The sequence below is a fragment of the Oratosquilla oratoria genome, chromosome 14 (assembly GCF_046742065.1).
Source record: "Oratosquilla oratoria isolate Oo_2021 chromosome 14, ASM4674206v1, whole genome shotgun sequence".
In the NCBI taxonomy this organism is placed as follows: Eukaryota; Metazoa; Arthropoda; class Malacostraca; order Stomatopoda; family Squillidae; genus Oratosquilla; species Oratosquilla oratoria.
Genome location: NC_134790.1, coordinates 63,033,255 through 63,050,754, shown reverse-complemented (window position 1 = coordinate 63,050,754; position 17,500 = coordinate 63,033,255). Strand labels below are relative to the sequence as shown.

At 41.6% G+C, this 17,500-nt stretch overlaps 1 protein-coding gene and 1 long non-coding RNA gene across 2 annotated transcripts in view; one reads left to right on the top strand and one right to left on the bottom strand.

The window, feature by feature from the left end:
• The window catches only part of LOC143032896 (uncharacterized), a 42,348-nt gene that overhangs the window by 10,520 nt on the left and 14,328 nt on the right, over positions 1–17,500 (top strand). The window lies entirely within an intron of this gene.
• Positions 13,148–17,500, bottom strand: part of LOC143032898 (uncharacterized) — a 10,392-nt gene continuing 6,039 nt past the window's right edge. The window contains exon 3 of the long non-coding RNA XR_012967148.1: positions 13,148–13,952. This is a non-coding gene — a long non-coding RNA (uncharacterized LOC143032898). The remainder of the gene's footprint in view (positions 13,953–17,500) is intronic.

Sequence of the window (17,500 nt, the reverse complement as noted above, 5' to 3'; positions counted from 1 at the left end):
ATATATATATATATATATATATGCAGAGTCCACTAGGAAAAGGAAAAACACACGGAGTCCGAGCGCTTTCGTAATATATTCACATTATCAAGGAGTACAGAAAGATGAGAACAAAAAATGGAGATACAGAGTATAAATAGGACAAGAGAGACATTTACCCTCCTCTCCGAAGCCTGAAAGCTCAGGTTGGGTCACTCGGTGAGGTCATGGAAGTATATCATTATTACATTAACTTTTAAAATATGTACATATTTTAAAAGTTAATGTAATAATGATATTTTACATTAATGATAATGATAATAATAATGATATGTTACATTAACTTTTAAAATATGTACATATTTTAAAAGTTAATGTAATAATGATATGTTTCCATGACCTCACCGGGTGACCCAACCTGAGCTTTCAGGCTTCGGAGAGGAGGGTAAATGTCTCTCTTGTCCTATTTATACTCTGTATCTCCATTTTTTGTTCTCATCTTTCTGTACTCTTTGATAATGTGAATATATCACGAAAGCGCTCGGACTCCGTGTGTTTTTCCTTTTCCTAGTGGGCTCTGCATATTTGTGATTCACGTGTGACTTGTGAAATTTGTGCATATATATATATATATATATATATATATATATATATATATATATGTATATATATGTATATATATATATATATATATGTATATATATATATGTATATATATATACATATATATATATATATACACGAGTATATACACACGCATATATACATGTATCATTCATTTGTGTATACCAATAATGTAAAGTCTGACCCAGAATACAAATGCCAACGTGACTTCGAAGTGTTCCCATGTCTTGAGGAATTGCACAAGCTGTGCTCACAGGCGCGCACGCGCTGGTGGTTTGTGTGTGTGTGTGTGGGGGGGGGGGGTTCGAGGGCAAGGGGCTTGTGGAGCCCGGGAACTATGGCCGACGATGACAGAAGTTTCACCTCTCGGGCTCGCAACTCGTCTGCTAGAATCTCGGCAACAAAAAGTTGCCTCGACCACTGAATTGGATGGCGACGTTCATGGACAGACGCACTTTGATTCCCCTTAAGAACGAGATGGTCTCCCCTGGGCTCTCTGGTGAGAAATAGCAGGATTCCGCAGTAACAAAACCATTCTGTTGCCCATGAGATGGGAGGATATCATAATGGGCGTGGTCAATCAAGGTACCAGGGTGTACACACGCACACACGGACACACACACATACACCCTACGCTTAGAATCGTTACTTCAATTCTTGTGGATGGGTAGATTGATGTGTGTGTGAGTGTAAGGTCACTACATTGCCTATAAATCGGTTATAAATACACGAGCTCTGAGCTCTCATTCGGAAGGAAAATAGCTGTCGATCACGAGTCCAACACGTGATCTAAGACTACTGTAAATCACACAGACACACAAGCGCGTGCACAGAGAGTAATAGCCGTTTTTCGTGAATCACACACACACACACACACACACACACACACACACACACACACACACACACACACACACACACACACACACACAGAGTTTCATATACTTTATGTAATGGAGACGTATGGATTCGTTACATCCGTACAAACGCCACCTAAATCAGGCCAAGACTATAAAAGGGGTCGATTGCAAGCTCCGGGTTTTCTTATATAAAGTGGCATTGCGTCCGCTACGATGTAAGTGGACGGTAACGCGAGGAACTCTGGCCACTTGGATACAGTGTATATCACTTTACTCATTGAAAGACTGCAGGTGTCCGAGCTAGGACGTGAGGAAGTTATATTATTGACAGTACAATTCGTGATCGACCGTCATGTGACAGAGAGATTCCATCAGCTGACTAGAATTGCCGGTCAGGCCAGGGAATCGATGAAAGACAAGACCCCGATGTTTTTCCTGCTGTAAGACGAACTAAATAATTCTTTCATTTCTTAATGAACGGTATTTCTTTTATTCCGCTCGACGCCAGATGAGTTTCATAAGATGTATTGCTCTATAGCGAAAAGGAAGAGTTTAAACCTGTTTCGTTAATACAAAGCGATTCGATTCAGCTGCATGGTTTTGCCTTCTGTATCGAGAAAAATGAAACTTGCTTCGATTATCTTCAGTACCCGAAATTAGTCGTTGGTTTGTTTTCTCCTCCACCAGAAGATCTCGTACAGCAACGTGGGACACCCGTGACGGAAAATGTTCTCTTGTTTTTTGTTCACCCTGTCGCTACCAAAGTTACTTCACTTTTCAAATGCCTGATGATACCCGGGCTGGAGCGAGTGACACGCGTACTACTGGGACGGTAGTAAAATGGATACATTCAACGGTTGAGCGCATTTTGAAAAAAAAAAAAATAATAATAATAATAATAATAATAAATAATAATAATAATAAATAAACAAATAAATAAAATAATAATAGAATAAATAAATTATATATATGTGTATATATATATATATATATATATATATATATATATTTATATATAATATATATATATATATATATAAATATATTCGTAGCATCAACAGAACAGAAGTGGAGACAGCGACAGCCGCATTGTGTATGGCTGAATCTGATTCAGTAGACTACGGATAAGCATTCTGGATGATTTCCATAATGTCGACCTTTTTCTTGTAATGCAGAATCCCTCTATCAGTGTCTTTCCCTCCCTCCGCCCTGTCCATCTGTTTTCCTCTCTCCCTCCCTCCCTCCCTCTCTTTTTCTTATTGGATTTTATGCGTGTATAATTAAATTTCAGAGATCACAGACTGACGAAGTACCTCCATTTACCAATGACTTTCCAGGAGTGTTAGTTTAATCTCTACGGTATTTGGATGTAATGCACAATCAACTTGTAGCCTTCAGCCACGTGTGTGTGTATATATACTTTTTTATTTTTAATTTATTTATTTGTTTTTTATTTTTAATTTTATTTTATTTATATATTTATTTATTTTTTTGCTATAGTGTTGGTGTCGGGCTGGTTTTGTTTCCCGCGCGAGACTACTTGACGTATTCGGGACAGTCTGTAATCGACGACGACTTTGCTCCCAAAGAGTCGGGGTGCCACGTAGAAATGAATAGAATAACCTGGCAGCAGTCAGCAATAAGATATAAAATTGTCAATCACAGTGGAAGGGTTGATCGATTGGTCACAACCACTTCACTGGGGCCATGCCACGGAAATGAATAGAATAGTTTGGTAGCAGTCGGAATAAGAAAAATACCGCCAAGTACAGATGGCTTTAAATCAAGAATATTCTTGAGTCTTCGTGAGACTTAGGCCATAAAACAAAAAACGTACATATGACTTTGTCTAGTTCTTAACGTGAAGTTAGCAGGTTATGAATATACGTTTAAGAAGAAACTAATTTGCACTCTTGATTCCAATGCTTATTGCCAAGATGAACCCATCAACTGTTAGAGATTTACCTCGGTTAAATGAAATCGGCTGTCGGCAGACAGAATAATTTTTTAAAGTTGATTTTAATGAACGAGTTAATCGATATTCAAACCCTCACACTATTCGAGGTCTCCCACGATTGAATAAAATCATAAGGTAACACCTAGATTAGAAATCAGATCTCGCTTTCGACAGTGAAGTGATCAATGCAATATGTGATCTCTGCAGTATTTCGTGTCTCGTAAAGAACTGACCGTTAGGCGAACACCCATTTTTTACCTCTCGATCCTCAAACAGATTACAAGGCCATATGCCTCCCTCCCCTTGCGCCTATGAGGAAATTCCAGGGTGCCGCAGGATAAGATGAGGAAAAATAGGAGGCCTACAGGAAGAGGGAACGGGAAACAAATTCTATAGGGCAAATTGGTGCACTAACATTGCCTCGAAGTGAACCTTTTTTTTCCCTATGAATGGAAAAATTTCGTGATCATTTTTCTAGAGGGCGAGCAATCATTAAACCCTTATTTCTGTTCGGTGGTGGCCCAACAGATGTACCCACAAGTCTGGAAGGATGTGAAGTTGTTCTTATTTGCTTTTCTAATATCCTACTTGGTTAAGTCCAGCTTCATTTGGGTTATCTCTGCTATCGAAGGTTTGAAGCCTCGACATCAATGAAAAAGGAGATCTGGGTCCTGCTCTAACGACGCTGGAGCCAAGCATTCACAAGCCTTGCACCAAGTCTTGTTCTTTATGGGAAAATGTTCGTGATTTTTCAAATACCATTATCATCCATGTTATGAGCTTCATTGATCAACTGTAGTAGGAATTCAGAGTCCATTGCTTCATCCAAATTAGAATGAAAAAAATACATCTTAAGATGCAATTAGAGGGGATGTGGGGGGCACGAGTGGCCTTGGAGAGGTCTTGGCCGTAAAAAAAAAAGATATACATGTGTATATGAATGGTGTACAGTATCAGCAATCAGGCAGTGTGTATGCTGGGGTGTGTACGGAACACCCTGGTATTTGCGTGTGTGTATCTCTCTTTCTCTCACTCTCTCTCTCTCTCTCCCCTCCTTCTCTTTCTCGCTTTCTCTCGCTCTCTCTCTCTCTCTCTCTCTCTCTCTTTCTCTCACTCTCTCTCTCTCTCTCCCCTCCTTCTCTTTCTCGCTTTCTCTCGCTCTCTCTCTCTCTCTTGTTCACATTCACTTTGTATATTCAGTCCAATATTAATGAAGACTTTTATTATTATCATTTCCGTGTATAAACGATGGATGCAACCTTGGAATATAAACTCCCAAAATCCCACTTCCATCTCCGCAGTTCGCAAAAAAAAAAAAAAAAAAAAAAGTCGAGACTATTGGCAGCACACAGGTCACGGCGACCAACTGCGTCACACAGCAGCGGCGGCCCAGCGGTGATGTCATGTCGCTGTTACCCGTTCACGGATCTGACCGGACGACAGGAAAAGGAGGCGATGGTGAGTCACAGACATCCTGACCCGAGTGACGCGGAGTTAGAAGACAGAACCAAGGAAGGGAATCAAACGTATATTTAACGATGACTCCTCCCTCAGGTGAACAAACATTTCGATGGTTAGTCAGAAGAAACTGTAGAAGGTGACGCCGTACTGACGGAGTAAAGTTCGGCCATAATTACGCAATGACGGGGGTTAACTCCTCTTCTTGGGGATTGCCGCGAATATAAATAAAATAGCCTAGTATCAGAGAGAATTGTGAAAATGACCAGCTGGTATGGAAGGGGTTAATGGAGATCATAACCCTTCGGTGTCCAGGGGTGACAAGATGAGTGTGAAATAGCCTTGTGGTGACAGGAAGTAGAGAGGGCCCGCTGTTACGGAAGGGGCGAGCGTGTTCCTTCCATGGTGGGGCCCTTGCCTGACCTAGATATGGACCAAAAGGTCTCATGTCGGCATGCTCCGCCGTTGTAATCCTTTGATGACTGGAGCGTCCTGGAGGACATGGGTGACTGTACACATCTACGATGATCATGAGAATGGTTGTAATGACAGTTATTATTACAATATGAATGTGAAAAGGGGAGATCGGCTACTGGTTGTGTACAGCAGTCAACAGCTGAACTATACAGCATTACTGGTGATGATAAAGTAAACACGTGACTCGCCCGTTGTTGCTACCCAGAGTTAGCAACACTGGAGCTGATGAGTAACTGCCTGAACATCATTTATAAAGAGGACACCGGACTGGGTCGAAGAGGATTGTTGGCAAGGACATCAGATAATCTGAAGACTCTTCAGCTGGGGATATCGGCATCATCACCCCCCCCCCCACGTCTCCATCATCTCATCATCCGCGCCAAGTAACAAGGGCGGTGTTGAATGGCTGTAACAGCGTCGGGAGGCTGAGCGGGAGGGACTCATGCTGCGTGCAGTTTGAAGGAAGTGTCATGCAGTCATGTACCGAGTCCTGTTCTGTTTATGCGTGATTCATAACGCAGCAGCTGTCGAGTCGGCGCGACTGCCCTGGTCGTGGCCGGGTGTTCGACTGGATGGTGCTGGGTCAGCCCGTTTTTCTTACAGAACGTTCAGGGCGCTTTCGAAGACGTCTTCCACACTTAAATGATGTTTTGTTTTTTTCAATCATTTCCCTCCTTTTTATTATTCGCGAAGACCAGTAGCTGGTAACTCCTCCACTGTAGCACTGGCGCCCTCTGAGCTGTATGGAATAGACAAGTGTCCAGACAAAACCTCTAAAGCTGCCATCTTGTTCCCTTCCTCCTTGCTGCCTTCCTTGCATAGTTCAATTTCAACTGCTTTGTAGCTGCCACATTACCTTTTACTCCAGTCTACCTTCGTACCCAACTTGCCCTCTTCCTGTTCTTCGGAGTGATTCCCATTATTGTCCTTTCCATTGGTTCTTATGTTCTTGTAATTTCTGTTCACTGCTTAGGTTTGGTTCCATCGCCTTCGTCAGTTTCTGTGTCTTGTACCCATGGATCCTGGCTGGCATATTGTGTAAAATGTGTGTTTTAGATATAAATGTAGATCTCTCGTATTGTTTATTTACCATACGTATTCCAGCAAATTGTGATACGCCTTTTAATTTAATTTACATGGTCTTTAACATGTAAAAAAATTTCGCCAATTGTGATACGCCTTTTAATTTAATTTACATGGTCTTTAACCTGTAAAAAAAATTCAAGATTTTTACGATCGATAATTGTTTTACTTTGAACTTTAGTATTAAACACTGAGATCAATGATCATATCATGCAAATCTTCTGCTGCTGCTGGAATGAGAAAAAATTATTCGCAAATCCTAGGTGATTAAGATGATATCCCCATTAATGTTCAGAGCTTTCCCTTCTCAACTTAACTCTGAAAACCTCTTCCAGGCAAGTAAATAGCTCGAGTGAAATTGTATCGCCTTGCCGAACCAGTTTCTCTATCTTGGATTTTCTCTCTATCTTCATATCCTCAAATTACACCAGTATTTTTCGCATAGATATTCTGCAGAACCCTTGTGTGTGGATTATGGTGGAAGGAGACGTATGAGAAAGTTTCAGTACTTCATTCCTGTGTTTTAGTTTGGCAACCATCAACAGGCTGCGCTAAAACGTAGTGTAGGAACAACACTAGATTTCTCATACGTTTCCTTCCACCATAAATCGTCTGTCATGACTCTAGTAGAGTCCTTTTAAAGGCCTCCTTGAGTACAAAGGTTTATTATCTTCTGTCGCTTTCTCAATTAGATGATTAATTGTCTGTTGGGGGTCCATAGTCGTCCCCTCAAAAACCTGCCACACCTTTTGGCTGGTTTCCATCAAAAACTTCAAATGGTCTGTTTGAAAGAATTTTGGAAAATACTTTGTTAACGTTGGGTAAGAAACCATGATTACAGAACAATTTCTTAACGCGTACACTAAATAACTGCAATGAATATCTGTTCCTGCGTCTTTTGGAAAAAAAAATCGCTGTTCCATAGTCACTCAGGTGCTTTTTATGACTAGTGTACAATAGTATTATGAAGTATGAATTTAGCTGGGTAACCTGCCATTCTATGACCCCTTTATTTATAACAGTAACATTACTGTCGCATTTGTTCTTATCTAATTTGAATGTCAATCAATTTCTCTCCCTCCCTCTCTCTCCCTCTCATTCCCTCTCGCTCTTTCCCTCTCTCCCTCCTTCCCTCTCTCTCTCCCCCTCTCCCTCCTTCCCTCTCTCTCTCCCCCTCTCCCTCCTTCCCTCTCTCTCCCCCTCTCCCTCTCATTCCCTCTCCCTCTCTCTTCTCTCTCTCCCTCCCTCCCTCCCACCCTCTCCCTCTCTCCCTCCTTCCCTCTCTCTCTCACCCCCCTCTCCATCTCATTCCTTCTCCCTCTCTCTTCTCTCTCTCCCCCTCTCCATCTCATTCCTTCTCCCTCTCCCTCCCTCCCTTCCTCCCACCCTCTCCCTCTCTCCCTTCTTCTCTCTCTCTCTCCCTCTCCCTCCCCCCTCTCTTTCCCTCCGTCTCTTTCCATCTCCTTCCCTGTCCCTCCCCCCTCTCTCTCTCTCTCTCTCTCTCTCTCTCTCTCTCTCTCTCTCCCCCTTCCCCCTCTCTCTCTCCCTCCCTATTCTCTCTCTCTCTCTCTCTCTCTCTCTCTCTCTCTCTCTCTCTCTCTCTCTCTCTTTCATCAAGTAAATTGAGTATGCTGGCTGAGAAAAACCGGGCACCCCACAAGCTAGGTGTTACGTATGGGTAGACAACCTGTCCTTGCAGAAAAAAAAAGGTTCGTGGTTACGACATCGTCGTTTACCTTGGGATATCTAGCGTGCATGTGCGCGCCATCGTTTGATTTCCATATGTGTGTTTAGACGTGACGGAGGTTGCCACCTGTGCCCTATATGCTGGCTGGTCGGATATCTAGGGCAATGTAAGTAAATGTAGGGTTGTCAGTAGTCATTTTTATTTCAGATCAGTTTCGTCGGTGAGTATATGCTCTTTTTTCTATATTTTTGTGACTTTCAACAAGGCAGAGGATTATTGCTGGTAGCCTATGTCCTTGGTTTGATGGTGAAATGTTTTGTTATCACAGAACTGATTTTGCAAAATGATGACGTTCGTTGCAAAAGGAGACAATACCATATCCATGATTTGCCATCGAACAGAGTACAGGGTCATGTGAATATAATTTAGGATTTTTTCTTTTATCTCAAATTGGCGTGATGATAGCTGTTCTAGGTGGACAACGTATTCAGCCTCTCCTGGATAGCCAGCCACTGCATGAGGCACCGTTGCAACCATGAATACTTAGGGGGTGCCCCAGGGCGAAACCAGACTCATGAACCCGAGTCGAATCAGCGAGACATAACTGTGTGTGTGTGTGTGCGTGCGTGCGTGCGTGTGTTGGGTGCACAATTTATTCGTAGGTGTATGATACGCACTCGAGGAAAAGCAGGCAGCTTAACTCCCAAATTAAACACACACTCGAGGAGAAGATTGAAAAGAACAATGCCTCGCTTCATGATTGTTCAACAGTTTCTCAGAACGGAGAAAAATGAATTAATGTTGGTGTTCTCTTGGTTTATCGTATTAATACATACATTTCCATGTATACATGTGTGTGTACGTAGGTGTAAAGACGAAGCAGTTTACTCGATTTGTATGCCTCGTGCATGCTCGTTCGGAGTATTCAGGAAGTCTTAGAATTCTGAAAGACTTCACCTAAGCGGAAGTCTGATGAGTTTAGAACATTTTAATTACTTTGTTTTGGCTAAGGTCGGACACGTAAGAGGTAACCTTTGTCTGTGGTGGAATTCGTGACAAGATTGATAATAAAGCACTGAACGCTCATCTTGAAAATCGTGGTTTATTGTTGGGAAATTAAAAGAAAAAAATATTTCTGTACATATGACAAAAGGCCTTTTCCCTCTTGTAAGATGGTAGGAAGCTCGCTGGCTGATCGGGTTAGGGTGTCGTTACTTGCGGCGAAGGTCGAGGTGAGGGAGGTTCGAATCCTGCCACCGGCGAGGTTGAACCAAGGGCATGGTTCATTAAATTCCACGCTACAAAGCCCTCTGTGAGGGGCACCGTCCTAGCCTCCCGATAGAGGGGAGTGTGTGACGTTAAACCATATCATCATCAAGAAGGTAGGACAAGTCAGAGTATACACCTGTCCCACACGTATCCAAAAAGTCGTTCCCACCTTACCCATTTTAGCACCTCGTGGATGAAGGGTCTGTTCTTTCCCCGCCACACTGCTTGTTTCAGATGCAATGCAGCAAAAGACCACTTCAGCAACAAGGCTTGACAGCTGGAGCTGAACTCCCTCCATCCATTTAACAACTAATATAAAGTTCAAAGTAGAATGGGAAAAAAAAAGACAAAATCCCCCTTTTGGACACCTTAATCATGAGGAATGGGAATAAGCTTGCCTTCACTGTTTTCAGAAAGAACGCCCATTCAGGAAGTTATCTTCACTTCTTTAGTCATCACCCAGATCACATTAAAAGAAGTGTAGCTTCGGGTCTTTTTCTCCGAGCCTTCAAGATTTGTAGCCCCCAATTTTTAGAACATGAATTAATTTCCATCAGGTCCCAATTAACAAAATTAGCTTATCCTCAGTGGTTTCTGGATAAGGCCCTCAGCCAAGCCAGAACTAGATTTTTCAATCCCCTTTTCAGAGTCCATTACTCATTCGTCCAAATTTCTTCCCAAAGAGAAGGTAAATTTAATTCATAATTACCCTAATACTATTGATAAAGTTGTTAATTTCACCAGGGGTTATAGAAGATCATATCCCAGGTGTTTACTCCCTTCCATGTAAAGATTGTAACCTTTCATACATAGGCCGGACGGGAAGAGACCTAAGGTCAAGATTGAATGAACACAAGAGGTCGATCAAGTATGGTCAAGAAAGTTCAGCGTGTTTCAACACGTAAATAAATTTAATCACCGGATGGACTGGGAAAAATCTGACCTTATTTATAAATCAGGCTGTGGGTTCAGAGGGAAAATGGTGGAATCCACATTAATTAAATATTTGCCCAAGATGAATATTTCCAAGGGTCACCACCACCACCACCATACACCAGGTAGGGCGATGCCCTGTCAGCGATGATGCCTCACGAAGTCCCTCCACAAGTCCCTATCAGCATACAGCTGCACACTCTCCACCTCTTCCATAGTTCTTCCTCTTGACTCTATGGCTTGTCTGATACCGTCTCTCCATCTCTTCCTGGGTCTTCCTGTTGGACGCTTTCCTTGTGGCTGCCACTGGTAGTATTTTAATGGGTACTGATGCTCATTCATCCTCATGACGTGGCCAAACCATCTTAATTGGCTTTTCTCTACATATTCTAATATTGGCTCTATTTCCAGCTCTCTTCTTATTTCTTCATTTCTTATTCTGTCACACCTTGTTACACCTTTTATTATTCGCAGTACTCATCTCTGCTGCTTGTATCTTACTTTTCAGCCTTTCTGTCAATGTCCATGTTTCTGACCCATATGTTAGAACTGATCTTAAAATATTTTTGTAAATTGTTATCTTAACCTGCTTGGGTATAAGTTTTTCTCGCATCAATGGATATAGTGTTCTTAAATTATTTGTATGGCACTGTATTCTATTTGATATTTCTTTTTCCATTTGACACCTTTCATCTATCTTTACTCCTAGGTATTTAAATTCTTCAACTAATTTCAGTTTTTCGCCTTCCAACCATATTTCTATCTCTTCTTTTTGCCTTGCGACCATCATTACTTCTGTTTTATTTGTGTTTATTTTCATTTTCACTCTTTTCAATGCACTGTTCCAAGCAGTTAATGCATTTTGAAGTTCAATGGGGTTGTTTGCAACCAGTGCAATATCATCTGCGTATGCCAATGTAATAACTTCCTCTCCAGATCTCAAATTTTTCATACATTTGTCCATAAAAAGTACAAAAAGCAATGGGGATATAACCCCACCTTGTCTTACTCCAGAATTTACATCAAACCAGTTATCCTCGCGAGTTTGTGTTCTTACAGCGCTGGTACATTTACTATATAGACTTTTGATTGCTCTAACAAGTAATCTATCTACACCATATATAGGGTCTTCCAATGTATCCCAAATCATCTACCTTGGTAGCCTGTCAAAGGCTTTTTCTAAGTCAACAAAAGCTATACACACTGGTTGATCCCATTCCCATCTCTTCTCCATCAGCATTTTCAAGGAGAAAATTGCATCTGTTGTACCTCTCTCAGGTCTAAATCCATACTGTCCCTCCTCTAATTTTTCTTCTACCGTCGCTCTTAACCTTCTTTCAAGTATTCTTTCATATATCTTCTCCACATGTGATAATAAGGATATTCCTCTCCAATTTTTGCATTCTGACTTGTCGCCTTTCTTTGGTACTTTACATATTATGGACCCCATAATATAATATCAGGATTATTCATTACCAAACATATTGTCAACAAGTTTCCTCCCCCTCCTCCTGACCCGACCTCATGTCATCCTTAGGTCATATAAGGGTTAGGGTAGTGACATTTATTCGTTTCCAAGTTCCCTTTCCTTTGTAAGAGGTTGCTATCTACAGAAGAGGATTGCAGTTAGCAATCGAAATATATAGTTTCGCTTACTCAACTCTCGTCCAACTGTCGTGTTAGTTGTGATATATATATATATACATATATATATATATATATATATATATATATATATATATATATATATATACCTATATATATATATTGTTTTGTAGGTTTAAGACAGATTGAACATTTTAGAAGCTCTGCCAAGGGATTCGAACCCTGACCTGTGCGTGCATAATCACGAAGCCAAGACGCTAGCAACCGAGCTACGTGCGATGGTACAAAACGACTGTACAAGTCCCCGACCACACTACACGTACCTATAGAAGACGTAGTCTCATTTTCATCCAATCCCCATATTAGGCGAGCCCTCCGACAAGTGTATGTTTAAGACAGATTGAACATTTCAGAAGCTCTGCCAAGGGATTCGAACCCTGACCTGTGCGTGCAAAATAACGAAGCCAAGACGCTAGCAACCGAGCTACGTGCGATGGTACAAAAGGACTGTACGTGAAGTGTGGTCGGGGACTTGTACAGTCCTTTTGTATCATCGCACGTAGCGTTGCTAGCGTCTTGGCTTCGTGATTATGCACGCACAGGTCAGGGTTCGAATCCCTTGGCACAGCTCCTAAAATGTTCAATATGCCTTAAACATACACAACTTGTCGGAGGGTTCGCCTAATATGGGGATTGGATGAAAATGAGAATACGTCTTCTGTAGGTACGTGTAGTGTGGTCGGGGACCCGTACAGTCGTTTTGTACCATCGCACGTAGCTCGGTTTCTAGTGTCTTGGCTTCGTGATTATGCACGCACAGGTCAGGGTTAGAGAGTGTGTTACTGAGTGGACGCCGCGAGATAGGAAGCGTGGAAGAGGGAGACCAGACAGAAGGTGGAGAGACGAGACTGAGAAGTTTGCAGGAGTGACGTGGTAGAGGTTGGCGCGGTCGTGTGGATTATGGAATGCTATGAAGGAGGCCCTTGTTCAGCATTGGACTTTAGCTGATTTGATATATATATATATATATATATATATATATATATATATATATATATATATATATATATATATATACAGTATATAAGTACACATATATACAGTATATACGTACATATATATATATATATATATATAACATATTGTTAAAGAAACTTTAAAGTGTTTCAAAATTTAATTGCAAATTAGCTACAATTTGTTATATTTTATAAAATACCGTTTTCGTCAGTGTAGATTTTGCTCTCGATCGTGAATAGAGTGATGTCTCGTCATCAAGAGGCTTTGAGATTTCATGCTCGACTTGTTTCCTTCTGCTGGGGTGTATAAAAGGTAAATTTCGAGTGAAACACAAAGTCTGACATTTCGGCTCGTTGAAAGGCAGTCGATCATGTGTGGAACTAACGTTCGTGTTTTTTCTATCTCACTTATTCACTTTTTTTTTTCTTTTTTGAGTTTGGAGTATGTCAAGGAAGGTGATGTCGAGGTCATTTGGAAACAGTTTTGCAAGCGATGAAGTAATGATTAATTGTATTATAATTATTCAGTCACTGACGAGACGGTTATTGAACGTGATGTACCGTCCCGAAAATAGACTTAGCGGATTTTACATATCAAATGCTGTTGAATATATATATTTTTAGTAATTACTAGAATTATAAAGTAATTTTTCTCTCTTTCATCTCGGTGATATGTACATTTCACTGACAACGTGATTCTATCATTGAGCGTTAACCCAGAAATTCATGCGAATTTGATGATGAAATGGCAACATTGGATGCATAACGACGGTAGTTCCAAGGCGATGAATTTTTACTTGCTTTGTTCGCAAATTTCGACTCTCATTGTCATATTCATTTATTGCCCAGAATTTTCCCGTCAATTTTTATTCAAATTTACATGGATATTTCTGCTGACGTTTGGGCTGACCACAGAAATGTACTAAATTGCACCACTTCCGTTGCGTTTTTCAGTCTAGCGTCAGAGGTGGACATGTGACGAGGATGGCGCGTAAAATGTCGGTCTGAAAGGGAAAGAAAGATCGCACCTTAGTCAGATTGTGTGGGAACAGACATCTTTCCTTAAGAATTTGTTTTAAGAATGATGGTGATAATAATGGCAATTATATAATGGTGATAATAATAATATTGGCGAAGAGATTGTGCCGGGAATCGTTTGGTTACCACCTTGCCTGTGACAAGGCAGGTAGCAGTCAATCATTAGTAACAATTACACTGGAACAGATGAGAATTAATTCTCAAGTTTCGTTGATTGGGCGGCTCTTCGCCTGTTCTTAGTTTTTCTTTTCGTGTTGTGTGCATTACATTAAGCGTGCCAATATATTGTATTATACTTCTGTGACATTTCCAGATCGCACAAGATGTGACTTGATTGGCCTTGGAAGGGGAGAGTTTAAGAGTTATTTTATTCATTAAATGAAATAGGAACATGTCAAGAAACAATATCCATCTAAATAAAAAAATAATAATAATCTGGGAGACTTATTGGTAAATCCTGAATATAAAAATGCAACGGATAATAGAAGGCTACGGGAAAAGAAATAATAGTAAAAGAAAATTAACTTTAATCTGGTGAGGTGCGGAAGGTGACAGTTTTCTGAAATGTGGTAATGTACGAACACTATGATTTTATGTGCATATATAACTTTTTGACTGGTAAGTAGGTCGTTCGTCTAAGTCTATGAAATGAAAATGGAAGAAACTGAACCAGAAGATAATTGCGATGAGGCAATGAGAGAATTATGATGAAAAGTGTGATTAAGTACATTAAGGAACCCCACAAAAAACACACACACATACACACACACACACACACACACACACACACACACACACACACACACACACACACACACACACACACACACACACACACACACACACACACACACACACACACACACACACACACACACACACACACACACACGAGTCCAACACGTAATCCAAGACCATGGTGAATTACTCTCTCTCTCTCTCTCTCTCTCTCTCTCTCTCTCTCTCTCTCTCTCTCTCTCTCTCTCTCTCTCTCTCTCTCTCTCTCTCTCTCTCTCTCTCTCCCTCTCCCCCTCTCCCCCTCTTTCTCTCTCTTTTTCAGAACAGGACGGAAGTAATTTGGTGGTACTTCACTAAGCTGAGGATGGTTGAGAGGGAGGGACGGAAAAATGCCGGAAACGAGAGAAGGAAAAGAACAGAATGAGATGAGGTATCCGTGGATAGTTGGAGTTGTAAAACAACGATTCCATCTACTTTCATTGTGAAACAAAGTGGTGGATTAGCTCAAAGAGTAAGAATAACAGACCCTTAGGGGAAGATTGGAAGGGGGGGAGCGATACGTGTGTCTGGAAATCGTAGTCGTCGTCGGCCCAAACAAGAGTTAAACCGGAAGGTCGACTGGGAACAGGGATCCGGTTGTGTGGTAAGTCATGTAAGACTGGAAGTAGAGGCGGAGTGCTCATATATATATATGTATATTTATATATATATATATATATATATATATATGTATACATATGTACATATATATATAAATATATATATATATATATCAGTATATGTATATATATATATATATATATATATATATATATATATAGTATGATTCACCTTGGTCTTTGGATCACGTGTTGGACTCGTGATCGACAGCTATTTCCCTCCTGGAAGAGAGCTCAGAGCTCGTATGGCCGATCTATGGGTAATGCTATGACCTTACATGCACACACACACACAACTCCCCGCCCACGAGAGTTGGAGTAACGACTCGAAGCGCAGCGATACTGAACTAATTTCAGCCCTGTGTGTGTGTGTGTGTGTATATATGTGTGTATATATGCATGCATGCATGCATACGATCATGTGAAGAATACTCCAACCCACTGACTACTCTTGGAATAATTCTTCAAATGAATGAATCTTGAGTGGGTGTTCTTCACGTGATCAGAGAGACAATTAGCGACCTGAGCAAGTTCTCGTTTAAACTAACCTAACCTAATCTAATGTAGTTATAAAGAATTTCCCTTCTAAACGGCCTGGATGGAAGTTCTTCATATTATCACATACGCGCATGCGCTCAAACGTTTTGTGCATGTACGCATGCGCGCACATACACACACGTTTTGTATGTATGCCCGCATGTATGATTGTGATTAGATCATTTTAAAATGGAGACGGTGTGATATTTGGGAGTATGGGGTAGAGAGTTAATTCGAACAAGTTGGGAAGGATGGGGAATAAAAGCGGGAAAGAGGTGATGGGAAGAACGATCGAGAAGGAAAAAAACTGGGAGAGGAGGCTAGACAAGTGAAAGGGAGAAGGGAACAAGGTCAAATGTTGTTTGTAGTAAACACACCAACTTGTTTACTTGTAGTGTAGCCTACATGACATGCGCACTGTATACTTCAGTCCATTCCCACGCGCACGGAGCACCCTCCATCCCAACTCGCCACCCAGCCGGATAGAGTTGGCTTGCCACGCAGCTGTTCGTCCCCTTTGTCTATGGAAAATGTGAAACCACAGGATAGGGCGACGTGATTGCAGTTTACTAACAGTTTTCCCTCCTGCGTGGATTTGTGTGTGCGCGCGCGCGTCTCTCTCTCTCTCTCTCTCTCTCTCTCTCTCTCTCTCTCTCTCTCTCTCTCTCTCTCTCTCTCTCTCTCTCTCTCTCTCTCTCTCTCTCTCTCTCTCTCTCTCGTTTTTCTGCAATGGGCATTGTCAAAATTTACTTTGTTGCGAAAAACTGAAAACCCTGGTATTGGCTACATTGGAAGAAAGAAGAGCGAGGGGAGGGTATAATTACGACTGGAAACCCACACGGAACTTGCTGTTTCCGATAACTGTGGCGACACGGAATAGCTCAACTGCGGAGGTACTTTATTTGAAGACAGGTGGAAGCTGCAAGGCGAGATGGGAACCATAGCATTGTATCATATATGAATTGCGCTTTAACGGCACAATGGGGGAACACACATACACACACACACACACACACACACACACATACACGTACAAACAACACACCTCGTTGGGCTGTGGTTAGAGTTCTCGCCTGCCACTATAGCGGTCCGGGTTCGACTCCCGCCCAGGGCTGAAATAATTTCAGTATGGCTGCGCTGCGGGGTGTTATTCCAACTCTCGTGGACGGGGAGTTGAGGGTGTGTTTGCGTGTAAGGTCACAGTATTACCCATAGATCGGTCATACGAGCTCTGAGCTCTCGTCCGGGAGGTTAATAACTGTCGAACATGAGTCCAACACGTGGTCCAAGACCATGGTGGTGAATCACACACGCACACACATACGCACACGCACAGGGTGAGGGGTGGGGGTGGGGGGTCCCACGCCGAGACTACGCCATGCGTCCTGGCGTGAAAATATTTCACTGCTGCTCCAAGCCGATGCAAGGCAAATGGTGAAACATACACCATAAAAAAACATTCATCCTGCATACTGTTTTGTTTGGGAAACTGGTTCCTGATATCTGTCATACCCATTTATTTTTCAGGTTGAAATTGATCGGGTTGGTAGACTTGCTTTCCGCATCCCACCCTCTTGTGG